We start from the raw sequence: 19937 nt of genomic DNA on the forward strand, positions 1-19937 counted from the left end.
GAGGGAGGGAGGGAGGGAGGGAGGGAGGGAGGGAGGGAGGGAGGGAGGGTGGGTTCAGAGCTACACCCATGAAGTCTCACCACCATGACCACCTAAGCACAAGCTGAGCAAGGACAACAAGAGCCATGCTAATACGGATGTAAAAATCACAGTGCCTATTCTTTGTAAGGAGTTTCCAGGGTCCCATGTGGAGAACTGTTGAGCTTTCCTCCACCTGGGAGAAACTGGAAAGTTGTCCAGGAAACAAGAAGAGGTTCCCAGGATCTTATGCACAACTGTGATCAACAGCTACAGAAACCAGAGTGCCAACGACTCAATTCACCACTAACATAAAACCGGTAATCAACAAGAGAAACTACAGAGACCACAAAACAAGCCTGTACTCAGCTAGTCTTGACATGGTGCTATTTAGAGCCTCCAACCTCCAGGACACTGCCAGAGTGCAGTCTAGGATCCCTTTGGAAACCTGCCTGACTTACTGTGTGAGCATGTTGCTCTTTTACAGTTAGGTCCATGGTAGCAGTGTCTTAGTTAGGGTTTTACTGCTGTGAACAGACACCATGACCAAGGCAACTCTTACAAGGACAACATCTAATTGGGGCTGGCTTACAGAGGTTCAGTTCAGTAACATCAAGGCAGGAGCAGGTCAGCATCTAGGCAGGCCTGGTACAGGAGGAACTGAGAATTTCTACATCTTTATCTGAAGGCTGCTAGCAAAATACTTGCTTCCAGACAGCTAGGACAAAAGAGTATTAAAGCCCATACCCACAAGGCCACACATACTCCAACAGTGCCTCTCCCTGGGCCAAGCATATACAAACCATCACACAGAAGTATATTATAAAACCTCACTGGTCTAAGTTCTATATTCTCCAGTCAGTGAGCTCAACTCACCTACTAACTATAAACGTCCTCCAAATTAAATTCCCTGACTTCATATCTAAACTCCTAGGCCTTCCTGATACTATTTCTTGCTAAAATATCTCATTCACACAGCCTGTCTTCTCAGGTACATTCATGCACATATCAATTCACTGGGGCGACCTGTGAAACCACACAATGGCCAAAAGAGTCCTCTCTAATTCCCATTACTGTCACAAGCAAGTGCTGGGGCTAGGTAAGTTATTTGTGAGATGATATTACTGTAAACTTTTGATTGGCAAATAGCTTTTAAACCAAGATAAAGAGAGGAGGAGAGGGACATTCCAAGCCAAAAAAGGAGCATCGGTGAGAACCTGAGACCACCTTAGTGCAAGGGCAGGAGATGCTGTTGGGAAAGGGGCTGCAAGGTGAACTATGACTTCTCCAAACTTACCATGCAACACGTGAGTCTGCAGTACCTCAGAATAGAAGTTTATTTGGAAACAGTCTGGCAAGAGACGCAGTTAGTCAAGATGAAGTCACTGGGTAGACAGTAATACAATCTGACTGGTGTCTATGCCACAGAGATCTGGAGGATCACATATAGCAATCAGATTGATATAGCAGAAGCAAAGAGATCCACAAGGTAGCAAACTACCCAGAGCCAGAAGAAATGCCTACTGGTCACACTGTGAAGCATCCAGTCACAGAACATTTTGTAGAGGATCATTCTCTTCCCAGGAACAAAAAATAACTATCACTGGACTAAACGCTGTAGTGATCCTTCTGAGGCTTGACAGACAAAACTGTCCGCAAGTGGCCTAATGACACTACAGCACGGTGAAAGGGGGTAGGGGGGTAGGGTGGGGGTGGATGGTGCAACACAGTAAACTCCATGCTACAGACCAGGAAGGAAAATGCCAGCTTCAGGAGGCAGGGGCAAGTGGATCTTGGTGAGGTCAAGGCTAGCCTAGCCTACACAGTAAGTTCCAGGCTAGAGAAGAAAAAAGGGGGGGGGGGGCAGACTTTTTCAACATCTGATAAAAACTACTATACAAAGCATACAGAGTCACACTCAAGGCACATTAAGACAAACGAGACACCCTACAATTGGGGCAATAAGGGGACAGTGAGGATAAGCAACTGCCTGCTGGTACCAGAGCATCTTCAAGTCGGTCACTCCAGCCAACAAACTGATGCACAGTAAACAGCTTAGGAAGCTTCAGACACAGTAACTGTGAACACAAGAGTCACTAGGAGAGGCAAACTACAAAACCTTTAACTCAAGGATAAAGGAACCAAGGATAAAGGAACATGGCACCAGAGACAAATCCAGAGAGTTACTATAATTTGATTGTTAAACGATAGTAATATTGCTTGTAACAAAATTTGACTGAAGAGTACTGTGATTTGATTATTAAAGAATAGTAATGTATTTGAGGTTGGTAACCAATGTATAAAGAAATCCATGAAAAAGTAGTAAACAAGCTGGTAAAAGAGAAATGCGAGTATCCTATGGTGAAGCCAGTATCCTGTATTTAAGATTAAAGAAATAAGTAGTCTCCTTAATGAGTAGACTCTGACAAAGAAGAACAATTTTTCAGTTAACCTAACAAATGAATTAAACCATAAGAAAGGTTTACTAATCTAAGGAAGCTGGAGGAGGGAAGATGGAGGGGAAGGGAGAGAGACAGGTGAAAAGCAAGAGAACAGACTCAAAAGTCAGACACAAGCTGCGGGATCATGCAAACCCAAACACCAGTAATTGCATTAACAGAGGGTCCAAACGAGCAAACTGACAGAGCAAAGTCAGGGCGCCCAAGGCTCCATCTCTGCTGCCTGGGAGAAACACATTTCAAATATAAAAACACTGAGAATTAAAAGGCAAAGGTCTGGGGAAAAGGGTATGTTCTGTTAACAGTAATAAAATGTAACACAGAATCAACAATTATAACAAAAGTATGAAATATCAAGACATAATAGTTATGACCTATTAATATAGCATTAAGACTTGTGGAATTAGGAATGGCAAGACCAAGGATAGACACAACTACATCAACATTTATTTCAATATTTTCAGTACCAGAATACAGAGTACAAAGAAAAATCAGTAAGGACAGCAAAGACCAACAGCACTATCAACAAAACCCAACAAAAGAGCATTCCATCAAAATAGAACACAGCAGAATGCACTTGTCATTGACAGAGCACCAAAAAGCACCACTTCACAAGGAAATGAACCTGAAAAGGAGGCTAAGTTACACAAACATGGTCTAGGACAATAAAAGTAAGCTGGAAAGCAGTATCATAACATGTATGTAAGGGCCACAAATAATAGCTCTGAGCAACCACATTTCGGAAGAGAGCTCAAGCTACAATGTGTTCTAAATGGAACAAATGTGAAATGCAAGTTTTTGATATGACTAATAATTGGGGTCGGGGCTGAGTCAGTACCACTAACCAATTTTGATTAGAAAGCATGAAAATTCTCAAAACAGCGACTTGTTTCTGCTCTATAACTAGTAAGAGGGAACAAAATCCACAGTGGCAATAGAAATCAGTGAGATCCTTAACACTCTGTGAGTCAAAAAGACAAAATTATCAAACAAAACTCTAATAAACTGAACACAACAATAAGTTCAAAAGGTTCACCATGACCTAACAGCCTTTATTTCAAATCCAATGTCAGTTTAGCAATGAGATTCAAGTTACTAAAAATAAATTTTTTAATTAAACTACTGAATAGAAAATACTTTCCTTGGGTGATAAAGAATATTGGCAAAAGGAAGAAAATCCCCACCTACATCCAACATCCAACCTTAAAAAAACATTTCTCCTTCTAAACCAAGGAAGAAATAATGCCATTTTTCTGCATTTCTACTCAATGCTATATTCTTTCTGAAAATATGTTCTATAAATATGTTCTGTAAATGTAAGTCCATGGAGACTCTAGTCAGTGTAGTAAGGTAAGAAAAACAAATACAAGCAACCAAACTGGAAAACTGTCTCAACAATAGGCAATTATCTCTGAAGGGGGAAAAAAATACCATCAAAAAAACTAAGTGAGGCATGATGGCACACATCTTTAATCCCAGCATGTGAAAGACAGAGGCAGGCAGATCTCTGTAAATCCAAAGCCACTGATCTATACAGAAAGTTCCAGAATAGCCAGAGTGATATAGAAAGATCCTGTCTCAAAAAACTGGAAACAAATAAACCAGCAAACCTATTTGAGTTAATAATACAAGATGAATATAGGAAAAGTCAACATATATGTATAATCAGAATCTGAAGTACAGATGAATTTATAACATGAAAATTGAAGATATTTTGTCATAAATGATAAATTTATATAAAAAAAATCAAACAATCTTAAACTTGAGACATTAAGTATGTAATATATGCATTGAGCCTAAAGAATCAATACTGTTGACAACCAGGGCTATACAGAGAAACCCTGTCTCAAAACAAACAAACAAAAAGAAACAAATAAAAAAAGAATCAGTACGGTTAACAATTCCTCCAAAATTACTATAGACTCAACACAATCTAATTCCAATGTTCTAAAAGGCTTTTTTTTTTTTTGGAAGAAATTAACAACAAACCCTTAGAAATTCAAACAGAAATGTAAAGAAGATGATAACAACTTTAAAGAAGAAAACTATAGGATTGACATTACCTCACTACAATGCTAAGTGAAAAAGGATGCCAGCATTAAGACACATTAATGGAACAGAAAATTCGAAGTTCACAGAGAAACACGCACAGATATTGAGAGCTGATTATGAAAACAGTTTACAGCAGTAACTCTCAAAAAACAGTCATTCCAAGAAGGGTCCTACAGTACAGCCTTTAGGGTTTTGGGCTTTTGGATTTTGTTTTAAATATGACCGGGCTCAGCAGTTAGCAATACTCACTGTTCTCAAGAAGATCCATGGGCGTGTGTGCACACGCACACACACACACATTCAACAAACAATGGTGACAACTGACCTATGCTCCGAGACACTAGCAAACACTAAGTCAAAATGAAGCACTGACTTAAAGGGGAAATATGAAACTATTAATCTAGAAAAGAAAAATCGCCAGGCGATGGTGGCGCACGCCTTTAATCCCAGCACTTGGGAGGCAGAGGCAGGCGGATTTCTGAGTTCGAGGCCAGCCTGGTCTACAGAGTGAGTTCCAGGACAGCCAGGACTACACAGAGAAATCCTGTCTCGAAAAACCAAAAAAAGAAAAAAAGAAAAGAAAGAAAAATCACAGGACCACAGGAGAACCTTTTCAATCTCAGAGCAATTAAGTGAAGATTTTACAAAAGGACAATTTTTAAAAGAATCAAGTTTATTAATAAGACTTCATTAAAAAATTTAAACATCTAATCTAAAAGACACTTCATGAAAAATAAGCCATGGATTAAGAGGAAATTCCTGAAAAACCACACAGATAAAAACAAAAAACTAAAATAAGTCAGAAGCTCTTGAAGTTAAATAAGAAAACAACCAGTTGTTTTATTAAAGATTATTTTAAAAAAAATAAAGTAAATGCTATGTCATTTACTACACTGGAAGGACAAATAAGCACGCACAAAAGTGTTCAGCTTTGACAATTACCAGGAAGCACGGTGAATCATCACTGTGCACCATCAAATTCTAACACACCAGAAGTTCTGTGCACTAGGCTAGCACGGTGCTGCATGGAAGGCCGATTCCACGCTGTGCTAGTAAGAATGCAAAGTGACCCAGACAGTTCACAGCTCCTAAAAGTTATGTGTAAATCTCATACATGCTATCATCCCACTCTACCAAAGAAATTAAAACACACAGCCATGTAAGACGTTGTTCACTGATACTCATACTTTCATCTGTAACATCAAAATTGTGAAAAGATAAAACGTACAATAAACAAACATGTAAACAGTAGTAACAGCAAAATACGAATTTTTATTGTAAAATAAAAACCCAGAAATAAACTATTGATATATAATATAACACATATCATATCTTAATTGTAAAAACAACTCTGCAAAGAAACCAAAATGCCCATATTTTCACTAGATGATATTTGAATTAAGACCAATCACCCTTTTTTCTGTTTGTTCAGGGATGAAGCATCCTCCATTAAGTACAACCTGGAATTACCTCTTTATGTAGTCCAAGCTGGCCTCAAACCTGCTTCCTGCTTCAGCCTCCTGAATGCTGGGAGGCAGACATGAGTCACTGTATCCCAACAACCATCACTCTCCAAACCTCTCAACAACGTTATCAGTCACTTTCCTGCGTTTGATGAGCCATCATCCACACTCTTGAGACTACTTGTGAGAACCCTACCCCTGCTTCCAAACCTCCACTCACAATGCTTGTCTAAGCTAGACAGAGACAGAGAGATCTCTCTGAGTTCAAGGCCATCCTGGTCTACAAAGCAAGTTCCAGTACAACCAGGACTGTTACACAGAAAAACTCTTGTCTCAAAAAACTAATCCCCACTGCAAGAAAAATAAATGGCTTGCTGGGCGGTGGTGGCGCAAGCCTTTAATCTCAGCACTTGGGAGGCAGAGGCAGGCGGATTTCTGAGTTCGAGGCCAGCCTGGTCTACAGAGTGAGTTCCAGGACAGCCAGCCTGGGCTATACAGAGAAATGTCTCCAAAAAAAAAAAAAAAAAAAAAGAGAAAAAAAGAAAAGAAAGTATAATTAATAATCAAGTTACAGTTTAATTTCATTTTCATTCTTCACAAGTCTGCAGAACTATATCCAATTAGCCAGTCTCCCTTACTTAACTAGCTCTTTAGAAAATAGACAGAACAGTTCAATGGGTAGTATTTTAGAAAACTGAAGACAAACATCTAAGTTCAGATTATTTTAGGTGTTTCAAGGCTTAGGGCCAAACAAGAAACTAAAGAAGGTTTAAAAGTGCCCTATGTTAACAGACCCAAAAAACACAAAGTACTGCTAACCACAAAAAGCAAGAAAGTAAAACCAGCCAGGAACATTAAGATGATAGCTCTGATTTTACGATACTGAATGACACTGCCCAGTTTGGAATCTCAGACAATAAAATGAGTAAAACACTGCAGGCCTTGATTGGGATGGCTACCTGTGCTTTAATAACCAAAATGCTGTTGTTATTCATCGGCTCCACATCCTAAATAGAAGTCATTCCTATAACTCACTATTTCATCCAGAAGTCATACTTTACCAAACCACAGCTGTGTTGTTAACAATTGTTCAGACGATACATTCTTTCATCCCCTTGATCAAAAGTCCTAAGGCTGAGGGGTATGGTATGCTATGGTATGCTATGGTGGAGTGTCACTTCTCTGTGTTTGTTCTGTTTACAATGTGCAGCCATTAGAGGAGTTTGATCTGCAGGATGTCCTGGGGATAGTGCCTGCCGTACTTGGTGTAAGGAGCACAAGAGAGGTGTGGAGCAGGCAGGTCCTCTGATGTAGGGGAAAACCCTTAGTTCTTCCAGAGTTTCTGAAGCAACATTGAGAATGGTCCATGGTTTGACATATCATTTGATATAGGTCTTCTAACAACATAGCCTCTAACAAAATTCAGCTGTCTTGAATCCCCTGGCAATAGGACTGTATATCTTTGTATCAAGAAGGTTGGAAAATCACCAGAATCAACCTATGGTGTGGGTGTGTCCAGGCAGACTGAGGATAAAGTCCTTATGAGAACAGGCCAGCAGGGCCAAGGGGCTCTGTGTATGCTAAGGGTGTCTGTGGCAAATCAGGCTTCCTCACTTCCTTACTAAGGCCCAAAAACTGATGACAGCACAAGCACAGTCAGAAAGTAAAAGATATATGAACATTGAGTTAACATTCAGTTTTAAATAAACTCCTAGAGACCTCACCATCAAATCATTCACATCAACCCTGTGGCACTCTGTTATGGTTGCACTCTGCCGTGGTGGCACTTGACCATGGTGGCCTCTACCGTGGTGGCGTTCGGCTGTGCTGGCATTCTGCCGTGGCCGTCTCTGCCGTGGCGGCACTCTATGGTAGCACTCGGCCATGGTACTCTGCAGTGGCAGCCTCTGCTGTGGTGGCCTCTGCAGTGATGGCATTCTGCCATGATGGCCTCTGCTGTGGCACTCTATTGTGGTCACTTTGCATTTTTATCTAATAAGGTGTATGCTTCTGTGTCGGCTCTTATATCTCATCAACAAAGATTTGACCTTTCTGTTTTCCACACAACGATCCACCTAGCAATACCCTTGTAGATTTGTTGTCAACCAAAGATAAGGAACAGTAATGCAGTATCTTAAACCGCCTAAATGATTTAAATTAGGAAAATGATAGCAGTAAGTGAATACAATGTGATTTTCAAAATGAATAGAAGAACATGGACAGAGGTTGGGGGGGTGGGGGTACATCAAGGTTTATTCTCTTATCTGCTAGATGACATGGGAGTACAAGATAAGTTCTATCCAAGAGCTTACAGTAATGTACTACACACAGGTATCACTGCAGGAAATCAGGATTGTGAAAAGAACCATATATGCCACTGACCGCAAACCGGTACTATTTCTAGTCTCAAAAGAGAAGGATCGATTTACTAAACAGTTTTAGAAAAAATCTTTACATAGTGCTGGTACCTCAGAGTGATTTCAAAAGACAAAGCAAAACTGCCTTTTATGTTATATTTAATTAATCAAGATTTACAACTTCACTTCTATAATTTAATATACTTATTTGGTACAGACATTTAACAGAGTAATTAAATCCTTATTTCCACTTCTGTTCTAAAGTCAGCCTGCCCGCAGTGAGTGGGAACTGCTGCAGATCATTAATCTCGCGTTTATCAATGTCTCTCTCCAGGCAACACAATGCAGAAAAGCACACAGAAACCATCCTGAACCCCAGCAACAGCAGCTAATTAGCATAGCCTACCACTAAACCGGGACCATATGATTGGAACTGTTAGTGAGAATGCTAGCCAATCAAACTAGGTTATGCAAATAGACTATTTCAGTTGCCAGGGTAGAGCTACTTCCAATTGTCCAATAGGAAAACAAGCAATAAACAAGAAATGAAATTGAGCTTTGTCACATTTTCAAGTTGCTGTTAACACTTTCAGGTTTAGAACAAAATTAACAGCAACTATAAAGGATTAGATTTCATCTACTTTGTACAACAAAAACAGATGCTAACACATGGAGAATACTGTTAGAAGCAGTTATCTGTTAAATTTTTAACTTTTAATTTCATAGACATTCGTTTGTCTAATATCTGCAGCCTTCAACATTTCAAGTTTTCTCCCACCTTCTCAAAGGGATCATTTAAATTCCTTTCTATACATTTAAAGAGATTCTGAAACATTATACTTTAGAAAAACTCTACATCTCATTTTAATCTTTGTAAAACTACGGTTAAGGTGAATATTACAAAAACAAAGCTCAAGTAAGTATTTTTGGGTTAGGAAAAGTAGCATTTTATCTTTTATTATGGTACCTTTTAATATATAATCCTATTAAATGTTAATTCTGTACATAATTTCACAAAGAATAAAATGCAAAAAGTATTAATCATATATGGTTTAATACATACAAGTTGGAACCAAACAAATCATTCTCATTGCTGAGAATAACATTCAACTAAAATTGTAGCCATAATATAAACACTGTATGTATATATATGTAGAATTTTCAGTAATGAATAAAACATTTTTTGAAACGTCCAACTCTGTTAGTACATTTTAATAGCTACAATGACAGTTGGGTTTGCTTTTGTTTTTTGTTTTGTTTTGTTTTGTTTTTTGTTTTTTTTTTTAAATCAGTGTTCTGACAATCTTGTGGTTGAGGGAATTTCTTTAATTTTACATAAATACTTTAAGACATGTCAAAGAGACAGTTATCACATGTACCTTACAAAAGACACATTTTAAAATACATGAACTTATGTCATCCTTCCTATCAATTATCCTCACCTAAATGGAATGCAGATTTGTCCCACACCATTGAGAAGTAACTAGTTTTAAATATTTTTCTACAGAACCAATGTATGTCTCCAGAAAGACTTGCAGCATTTGCAGAAAATATTTCATATGAAGACACAGAACACTTTTAAGCTCACAGTCTTAGGAAAAGTGAATGGATTCTATGCCTAACCCTGTAACTGTCTAAAGGAGGAAGGGACAAGGGTCTGGAGGGAGCATGAGCAAATACAGTAGCAAGTGTGAAACTGCCACAATGAAACAATTATTTTGGAAAACTAGAAAAAATTGAAAGCAACTATAAATTAAAATAGAGAATCAAAGCTATTCTTTCATCATCCCAGCCCTACTTCTCACACCTGTCCCCTAATTTCTTCCCATGTTCTCTCTCTACTCAAGGATTCTTGACTTAAAAAACAAACAAACAAACAAACAAACAAACAAAGCATTCAAAGTCCACTGGTACCAAGATAGAAACTGCAGGTTTCTTACAAGGTGCAGAGGTTTCAGTAACAGAACTTTCAACCTGGAAGACAACCTTAAGGCTACTGAATGCTAACTTTTCATTCTACTAATTGCATTTTTTGAAAGTTAAAAATTTTATAGATGAAATCTAAAATCTTCCCAAGCCATCTGCTAAACAGTATTGATAAATTAACAATAATTTCTCCTGTCTATACCAAAAACAAAAATGCCTTTTGTATCAAAGTAATTTTGTATCACAGTGATTGATACAAACAAGGTGTGAGCCCAGAATCCTCCCCACACTAACATCTATGCCCACCAAGACAAAGAGTTACAACTCACTCATTAACCCTTAGAGAGCTCATGTTCATACATCCAACTTCCGTATCCTTTGCCCTGTTTTCTTAACCACTTGCAAGCTTAATGAGCTTCCTTTAATTCTTGATTATAAAGGCAGGAAGCAAACATTCGTACCTTCACCCATAACTCACTGCTTTAACCGGCTCCTGCACTCAGATCCCTACCTCAGCCCATTTTCCAAACTGCAGCAACACAAAGAACACTTTCCACACACACAAGGCTGTCTGCAGTACACCTCACATCCCTATGACAGAACTTCCTCTATCACTGAAAGGGGGGAACATCAAAGCCTTGGCCCATGGCAGTCTCTTCACGTCTGCAGACACAAGGAAGCACCCTCTGCCTAGCGGCAGATGCTCTGGGGTAAAGCAGCCTACATTTAAATGTCTAGAGCATAACATCATTTCTTTTCAAAGTAATTAAAAAGTAGAATTTAGGAAAATGTAAGTACTAGTTTTAGAAACAGAAATTAAACACTTCGAATGTTCAAAAGCAGTTCACTAAATTAGGATCTTTACTACATGAACTAGAATTTCTAGTAAAGAAAATAAGTTTTCTAAGTATACAATTAATCGTTAACTTTTAAAAAGCCAGCATTTTCAGTTAGGTCCCTGCACTGTAGGAAGAACTAGATCAGAACAACCAGGTGGTAACTTCTCATCTACTGTAAACATGCTCAACACATAAAAAGCAACAGCTCTACTTTCCTGCACAAGATGCTTGACTTGGAAACATGGCACTGCTGTTCACTACCCTAGGAGCTTCAGAGATAAGTCACACTCCACTCCAACAGTCAACTTTATGGTTTTGAAAATATCTGCCTAGAAAAAAATAGTCAAAAACTGTGAGTGACTATATTGACTAGTTTTTAATACCTCCCTCTTTACAGCAGCTGCTAGCCAAAGCAGTGCTTGCTGGGCATCGTTTACAAAAGACTAGCCCAGGAGTTAACTTGTATTCTCCATCCTTAGGGATATCCTGATCCTACTCCTACTTCTTTTTTTTTTGTTTGTTTGTTTTTTGTTTTTTCGAGACAGGGTTTCTCTGTGTAGCTCTGGCTGTCCTGGAACTCACTCTGTAGACCAGGCTGGCCTCGAACTCTCAAACTCAGAAATCCACCTGTCTCTGCCTCCCAAGTGCTGGGATTAAAGGCGTGCGCCACCACCGCCCGGCTCCTACTCCTACTTCTTAAAAGGCTAACAGATCCATTTGTTAACTGCATCCACATTGCAGACAGCAAGCTGTAAATACTGGACTGTCTTGCTCCCGGGGATCTGGTTCATGTTTAGAAGTGTTCTCTTCCAAATTCACTATTATGCAGTAAATACACTTTTTCTCAGTCGGGTATTAAGGGAGTTGAACAGCAGACCAGAAGTTTTTATTTAAAGCTAACAAAATCAATAATATGCGTTAAAATCAAAAGACTTAAAAACTGATTTTAAGGTTTAAAAGATACTTCTGAACTATACTTAGAGACAATTCAACAGCATCCTCATTTTTAAGTACTCTAATGTACACAAACACATTAAGTGCTTGCCTGTTAGTCACTGTTCATCTGAGATGAAGCAAAAGACTTGAAACCTTTTGTATTGGTTGCTGATGGGGGCTTGTTTGCTTATAGTGGAAATACAGTTTCATTTGTAATCTCGACCATCCTGAAATTCACTTGGTACACCACAGTGGCTTCACACTCACAGAAATTCACCTACCCAGCCCCTGATTTAACAAATTAAAGGAGTAAGTTTATCCTATTTCTCTTTCGTAACAGTAAATTTTACTTTGGAGAGCCTTGGGGGGACGGCACCTAAAAGAACAAACACATGCTCTGCCATTCTCTAGGCAGTTGAAGACTCAGAAGCAACAAGAGAGCCCTTGAGTCTATGTAGGGAGGAAACAAGACAGAAGACAATGTGCAAAGAGATCCCAATCCAAAAGTCAGAGACAGGGCTGAAGACAAGTAGAGTTCCAACAAAGTAGCTTCCTCTGGGGCAACCTGAAATGGCATCCTCCAGCTGCTTACAGCAGGCAACAGGCAACGTCTCCTGAGGCCAGGCAAGCTGTCTATTTCTCAAAACAGGCAGAGCTTCTGTGAGGGAAGAACCAGCACAGACAACTGGGGCCCTAAGAACTAGAGGGGTCAAAGGACATGTGAAAACTTAGTCCTGTAAGTTTGGGGGGAAAGACAAGCCTAAGAGAAAAATCTAGAAAAATCTAAACATACTTATTTACATCTTTAATTTAAAAAAAACAGCAGAATAATAATAATCAAAAGCTAGGATTAATTAAAACTGCATAGTGACACGTCAGTGAGCAAAGGATTTTTAAGAGCTTTCTACAAGGCTAAGAATAATGACATCATTTCTAGTACTTAAGAAATATCTAAAACTGTCTCCATCTAAACACTAGAACCAAAGCCAAAATCAGCAGAAGTGACAGCACAGCTATGAAGCAGCACACAGAAGGGGCAGCAGGAAAGAGTCTAGGAATCGCATCACCCCACCCACTTTGCATGTGTGCAAGCATGCATAAGCATGTGCACAAGTCTCTGCATACCCAACAGCCCCATACTACAGCCAACATGGTGTCTGGGTACACGAGGAGAACAGGAAAGGCAGATTCCTCCATTAATTTCTAAGAAAGCATCTATGGCACCAGGCAGCATATAGAGTACCAGCTCCTCAGCATAAAAAAAGAGGACTAACACCAGACCAAGCCTGAGGAAGAGCCATGATTATGGACACTACACAGCATGTCTAAGGACTGGCAGGACTGGCCTTACTGCTCCAAAAGGCCTCCTCAAGCTGACAATTTAATAAAGTACTCTTCTCCCCAAAGCTTCAATTCAACCTCACTACATTCACCCACAGACACCAAACGGACATCTGTTTTCTTCCTCTCCATTGGGAAAAGAGGCAGAGAGTAAGCTCTAGCTCCTGACTAGGCCACGAGGGTTCAAGTGTTTATTTCAAAAACACTATAAAACAAAGGCAAAGGCACACATGACCTTAAGATAAGTCTGCATCTAAGACTAAAGACCAACAAACACACTCGTGATGGGTGACTATGTCCCACACAAAGGAATCTATTAGAGACATTACTGCCTGCCACAAAACTGTTTCAACCTCAGGATTAACCCATTCTCTGGGGCCATAACAAATACAGTGAATGACAAGGCAACATTCCCTTTCAATGAGCCTCATAAGTTATTTTATCTAGTAGGCTTCTGGTTTCAGTCTTCAGGTTTTTAAAGACAAAACACGAGCTGGAGCTTTGAAAACAGGTACAAGTGTATGTACCAGCCACAGCACATACATCTGATGGGCGGGCATTGCAACTGCAAATGAGTTTGGTTGCTCTTACCTTGGAGAATAAGACTGTCTAAAAACCCGTGGATCAGAAAAGAAAAGGTTTAAATGAATTGTATAAAATGTTAATTAACCAAAAACTTTAAAATTCGGACCAGGAGAGCATGGCAAGAAGAGACAGTGTAGAGAGTATTCTGTCTTCCTGGTAGACTGTCAGTAGTTTTCTGAATATGAAAACACAGCAATAAACCATCATTGTACCTAAAAAATGATAAAAGTAATCAAGACAAGAACTTTAAAATTGAAGAAATTAAAGGAGTTACTCCTAAAAATGTGAACCAAGCAAAAGAAAACCAAATTCCCTTTTGTTTCTATTTCCGAAAGGCACTAAACCATAAAAGCAGGCATGAAAGCTAAGTCCTAAGCACATCAAAGCCTAAATGAAAGCCTGAATTTAGTACACATGCCGAGTGTGGCCTGAGTGATGCCGTCTGTAGGATAAGAACACTGGTTCCAACCAACAGGTTACAGACACAACATCATTTAACTGCTTGTAGCTTTCCATCTAGTACCAGCACTGACTAGTTAGTAAGCAAATGCCCTTCTCCCATCCAACTCCGAAAGAGGGCAGGAAGGCCTATCAGCAAACACGTAAGTACACAATAGTATGGAAGTGGAGGTGCCTGGAGCGTACCGTGCCAGCAGTAAAGGACACATCCTGAGTGAGGAAAGTGACGGAGAGAGTGTGCATGCAGACAACTAGTCACTAGACAGCTAGTCATGTGTCTCAGTCTCCTGTCTTGAACTAGGTCCCACTAGTGAATGGTGCACATTCTCCTAGGTAGCCTGTCACTAACTGGGGTGTCTCCCTCTGTGGCATGAACTGTGGGGTCTCAGCAGTGACCCTAGGTCAGCCTTCATGGTGACACTGTCAAAGCACAGCTGGGAAACAGTCCTGGACACAGCTGCTGTCTGACTGTCACAGCATGGCATCACTCCACCATTTACAAGTTTCCACCAATAACTATGTTTATTTTGCATATAAACCTGCACTTTGGGTAGGGTATATGTCTTAGTTAGGTTTCCACTGCTGTGAAGAGACACCACTTATAAAGGATACCACTTAATTGGGTTCAGAGGTTCAGTCCATTATCATCATAGCAGGAAGCATGGCAGCCTCCAGGCAGGCACAGCTCTGTAGGAGGAAGTATTAGTGTAGAATACACTAATAACATGGATCGCTATACTTTCCTTGAAGACTAGGTAAAAAACAGGACAAATCTTTGACAAAAGTAAAATCTCACATTTTTATCTTTTAAGGAATTATGGATATGAGACCTTTGTATCAGGTTTTCTTGGTTTGGGTTTTCTGTTTTACTTCCTGAACTAAAATTTAAAACATGTTAAACAATGGTCAAATTTATCTATATTATTTGCTAAAAACATAAAGCATAAACTTTATAAAATTATTTTCAGAAACAAGTATATTTATTATTTCAATTCGGTCAAGCATTTAAATCTCTGTTAATAGTGCAAATTCTGATTTGGCTATTTTAAGAAAACAAGTTCCTTTTCAAACAGTGGTTATTTCTAAGGACAAAAGCCACACTGGCAAGCTACTGTCCTTATCACATCAAAAAAAGTTAGTTATAAAGTCCTTGGGGATTCTCCTCGCCCTCCCCCAATCCCAAAAAGGTTACAGTGCAGCCCTGGCTGTCTTGGAACCCACAGACTCTGCCTCCAAAGTGTGAGGATTAAAGGTGTGCTCCACCTCTGCCCTGATGCTTAGAGATCTCTTTACATGGGAAAATATAAGGTCATCACCATCAACAGATTGCTAATGGCTAATTGACCATTCTAATAAAGGTTCAACAGATCTGTAAACCTGTTATGTGTTATGTTGAGATGTTACTACTGGACCTTACCTATACTGGGGAAAGGGGGCATAAAACTCCTGCCTGTGCAATATGATGCCATGACAACAAAGGCAGACAAATACAAACTGATAACTATTTCACACCAAGTAACACAGCATGAGGTCAAGAGCAGCATGTCAGTCCAACTCATACACTAGTCCTAGTCTTACAGGTGTGAGACCTGGTATGTGCTAACTAACCTCTGGCCTGTCAATCATGGCCCTGTCTTAGAACTTTAGAACAAGAGAAAATAGGGTACTATTTAAATAACAAATAATGGTTCTTGATATACAGTAATGGCTCAATGCATGTAGAACAAGAGAGAACACAGCCACCAAATATTAAGACCATATACTCTGCATGTGAGGGACATGGATGAACTCTTTAGATCCAGCCTGAAGTGAAATGGTTCTTAATGGAAAACACATCCACTGGATGTGAGTGATTACAGATGCACCAGAAAGTAAGAGTTTATGAAATCAGTGAGTATACAAATCACAAATGTTTTATGGAACTTTTATGCTCACACAATTTATTTCAGAGGTGATGAGTTTAAAAAACAACAAGCTTACCCTCAAGAAAATAAAGAATTTAGCAATCACAAATACAGTTCACTTTATGAGACCAGACAGAACATCAAATTTCAAGTATATGTCAACTAAAAATTCTCATAACTCAAAATATTTTTCTGTTATATTCATTCCAAAATGAATGCCACAAAAGCAGTTCAAGTGCACTCGTATTCAAACGGATGTGTTAACTTTTCAACTTTGTTCCGGAAACTCTTCACCCAGTCATTTTTTTTCCCCTATAAACCTTCAATTAATAAATCAGGCATGCCAGTCATAAGGTACAGGTAAGGGCACAAGCACAGAGCTGGTGCTAAGGAAGCAGAGAGCTTCAGTGCCTGATGAACAGAGCAGTCCATACACAGACTCCATCTCTAATGGACTGGTAACACGAGAAATAGAGTTTAAACAAAGACTACCAAATATGTACAGGACACCCTGCCAGAACCTATGGCAGAAATGGTCCTGAGACCTTTGCTAAAGGTATTTGCTTGATCCCATCTCCTCCCCATTTCTTGGGTCTATGGTACCACGATGGGGATGGGCATCACTGATACTCAGCTGTCACTGTCCTCCCTGTCCCCATACGCACCCAGCTGGCTCAGAGAGGAGGCTCCAGGTGTCTGGGGTGTAGGGTTGGTCACCTCCTGCTTACGGGGGCACCAGCGGCGGGCACCTTGACCTGCTCTGAGCCCCCGTTGGCTTCCTTCCATCCTTACCTTCTTTGGTACAACCAAGCCTGCTAACTGTGCTTTGCTGCACAGGGCCTCTGCCTTCCTCTTCGTCTTTGGTACCTTGTCGAAGACTGGAGTTGGGGTCTTGCACCTGCCTGTGGTAAGGTGGAGCCTCATCCCCTGAGTCGGAGTCCTCCAGAAGCCTTCAATGGTGAGCCTCCTCCAGCAAGGCCGCGGTCTCATGCTTGTCTTCCTCCTCCTGCTGCTGTTGCCACTGTTCCTGAGACAGGTGGTGCTGCAGCAGCATGGCCTCGTGCGCCTGACACTGGTTCAAGTCTTTTAGCTCTTGTAGGTTTTCCAGCACTTCCATCTCTAGCTTAGAGTCCTTTATATGGTTCTCTAGGACGTTCACAAGGTTGCTCAGTTCCTCGTCCTCTCACTCCTTCTGCATGCACTTTTCCTCCTCCTCCAGAAGCTTCTTGGCCTGCAAGTTGCATGTGATCCCGTGCTTCCTGATGTAGTCCATGTTTTCTGGGTCTGTGTTGAAGGTGATCTCGGCCAAGTCGTGAGTCAGAAGATTGGCAGGTCCAGGCATGCCCCGTTCTGGACTATTTCCTCTTGTGTATTGAACTTCATCCCCTGTAGATGTTCTCCACATGCCTTACACCTCATGTTGAAGGGGCCATGAGCTGCACCACACACTGCCAGTCCTTGGGTAGCTTGAGTTTTTGGATCTTTGATGGGTCAAAGTCACAGGTGGTTAGAATTTGCTTAAAACTTTCTGTTCCAACATCTTCGCTTCCTTTTCAATGAACAATCGAAGAAGCTGTTCTTAGTCCTCGTGGAGTTTCTCCGATCACAGTAACTCTGCTTAGTCTGTAGTCCAACTAATGGGCAGCTGTGGATGGGAAGTCCAATAATCTCGTAGTTACTCAGCCTCTAGGCCAGTTGTTTCAGCTGGTCTTCTCTAGAAGTAGCTTCCAATAGATGTGCTGGCAAGTAAATGCAAGCAGGCTAAGAAGAGTGAATTTTCCTTCTTCCGATGTCCTTATGTAGACCTCCAGTAGAAAGTGTGTCACAGATTAAAGGTATGTACCTGTGTCTGGGATTTGCTTTGTCCCAGATGACCTTGAACTCGGAGATCTCCTTGCCTTAGTCTTTTGGGATTCATAGCCACTATGCCTCAAGATCTCCATGCCAAGATTCAGGTCAAAAACTTGTGTCTTCCAGCCTCAAGATCAGGATCACAGGTCAGCCTTCCAATTCTGGGTTGTAGTTCATTCCAATATAGTCAAGCTGACAACCAGGAATAGCCACTCCACCCCCAATACACAGGCAAACTGTTCCACTTCAGGAAATGTTCTTACATTGTTCTTGTTGGTGTTGCTGAAACGTCTCTGCCTTTCTTCAATAACTACTACTTTCCCTGGAATGTTTTAGGTATATGCTTTGGTGGTTGGTTTTTGTTTAGTTTTGTTGAGTTGTAACATTTTTCTGCAATTCACTACCTACTTATCTAAAGAAATTTTCATTCTCAAGTTCAAACTTCTTTTTTAAACCATGTATTTACTTGAGGCATGGACTCTGTCATCTGTCTCCATGAAACAGGGTCTCATGTGTTCCAGGCTGACTAAGGATCACAAGCTTCTGACCTTTCTGACAGTCCTGCCTGCCTCCTCCCTGTGCCACTAGCACAGGTGTGCTCCACCACAGCTGTCTGCGATGCTGGGCACAACACAGAGCCTCATTCATGCTCAGCAGTCAGTCACTCACTAACTGAAACCTCACCTAGGTAAGGTCTTTTTCCTCTTTTCTTTCTTTTTCCAAAATTTTCAACAATTTTCTGAGTTTCCCTTATGCAATTTTATGTTCTTCTTCCATATCTCCATCAATCCTATAGATTCTCTGGGCTTTCCCCAAGACATCAGGTCAGCAGGCATTTCTTTCTGCTGTGCTTTTTTTACTATCTACATAATGCTCTGTTCCTTCAGTTTTTCCTTTTTTAAATATTTTAAAGATTATTTTTATTTTATATGTATGAGTGTTTTGTCTGCATGTATACCACGTATACGGCTGACACCCATGGAGGTTCTGGAATTATAGTTACAAATGATTGTGAGCTGTCATGTGGGTACTGTGGACTGCAGCCAAAATTCATTGTGTGCTCTAACCACTGAGCATCTCTTCAGCCAGCAAAACAGTTGGCACCTATAAATCCAGCACTTCAATCTCCAGGTTGAATTCCAAGCCATCCTGGACTTGGATGCAATCGAAATCCTACATCAAAATAACAACAACAAAGATGGTGATGCCGACACTGACCTCTGCCACGTCGGTGGGGAATCTGATTGATTACTTGCCTGGTAATCTTTGTGAAAATGATAAATCTATATAGGGTTATATAAAATGTAATACTACTGACGGAACAGTAAGATGGCTCAGTTGGTAGAAACCATCTGAGTTTGATCCCTGCATCCCACAAGGTGGCAGTAGAGAACCTACTCCTGACAGTTGTCCTCTGACCTCCACACACAAGAGACAAGTACTACTGGGAACTGGGATACTGTCTTCAGGAAGCATTTTCTCTCCTATTCTCAGGAAGGTGTCAAAATATAGATTAATAAATAAGATCTCCTGTGTTTTTTATCTTCCCCAATTTTCCTTTCTTTTGTCCGTGATGATTCCACAACTGCTCAATTTGGAGTCTTATTTCCAATAACATTGCTTTGACCAGAAAGGAAGCTTTAACTGGTTTTGGGAATTTATAGAGACCATCTCTAACAGGTCCAGAATGTAAACACTACTGGGAACTCATACACACTTTGTTGGCTTCTCTGATATTCTCGGACCC

General features: G+C 40.3%; 1 protein-coding gene and 1 pseudogene across 5 annotated transcripts in view; both read right to left on the bottom strand.

Annotated features, from left to right (window-relative positions):
• The window catches only part of Dyrk1a (dual specificity tyrosine phosphorylation regulated kinase 1A), a 123006-nt gene that overhangs the window by 53486 nt on the left and 49583 nt on the right, over window positions 1-19937 (bottom strand). The gene's annotated exons all lie outside the window — the stretch shown is intronic.
• On the bottom strand, window positions 16970-17879 carry LOC114608531 (annotated as a pseudogene).

This window comes from Grammomys surdaster, unplaced genomic scaffold (genome assembly GCF_004785775.1).
Source record: "Grammomys surdaster isolate TR1022 unplaced genomic scaffold, NIH_TR_1.0 125925, whole genome shotgun sequence".
Lineage (NCBI taxonomy): Eukaryota > Metazoa > Chordata > Mammalia > Rodentia > Muridae > Grammomys > Grammomys surdaster.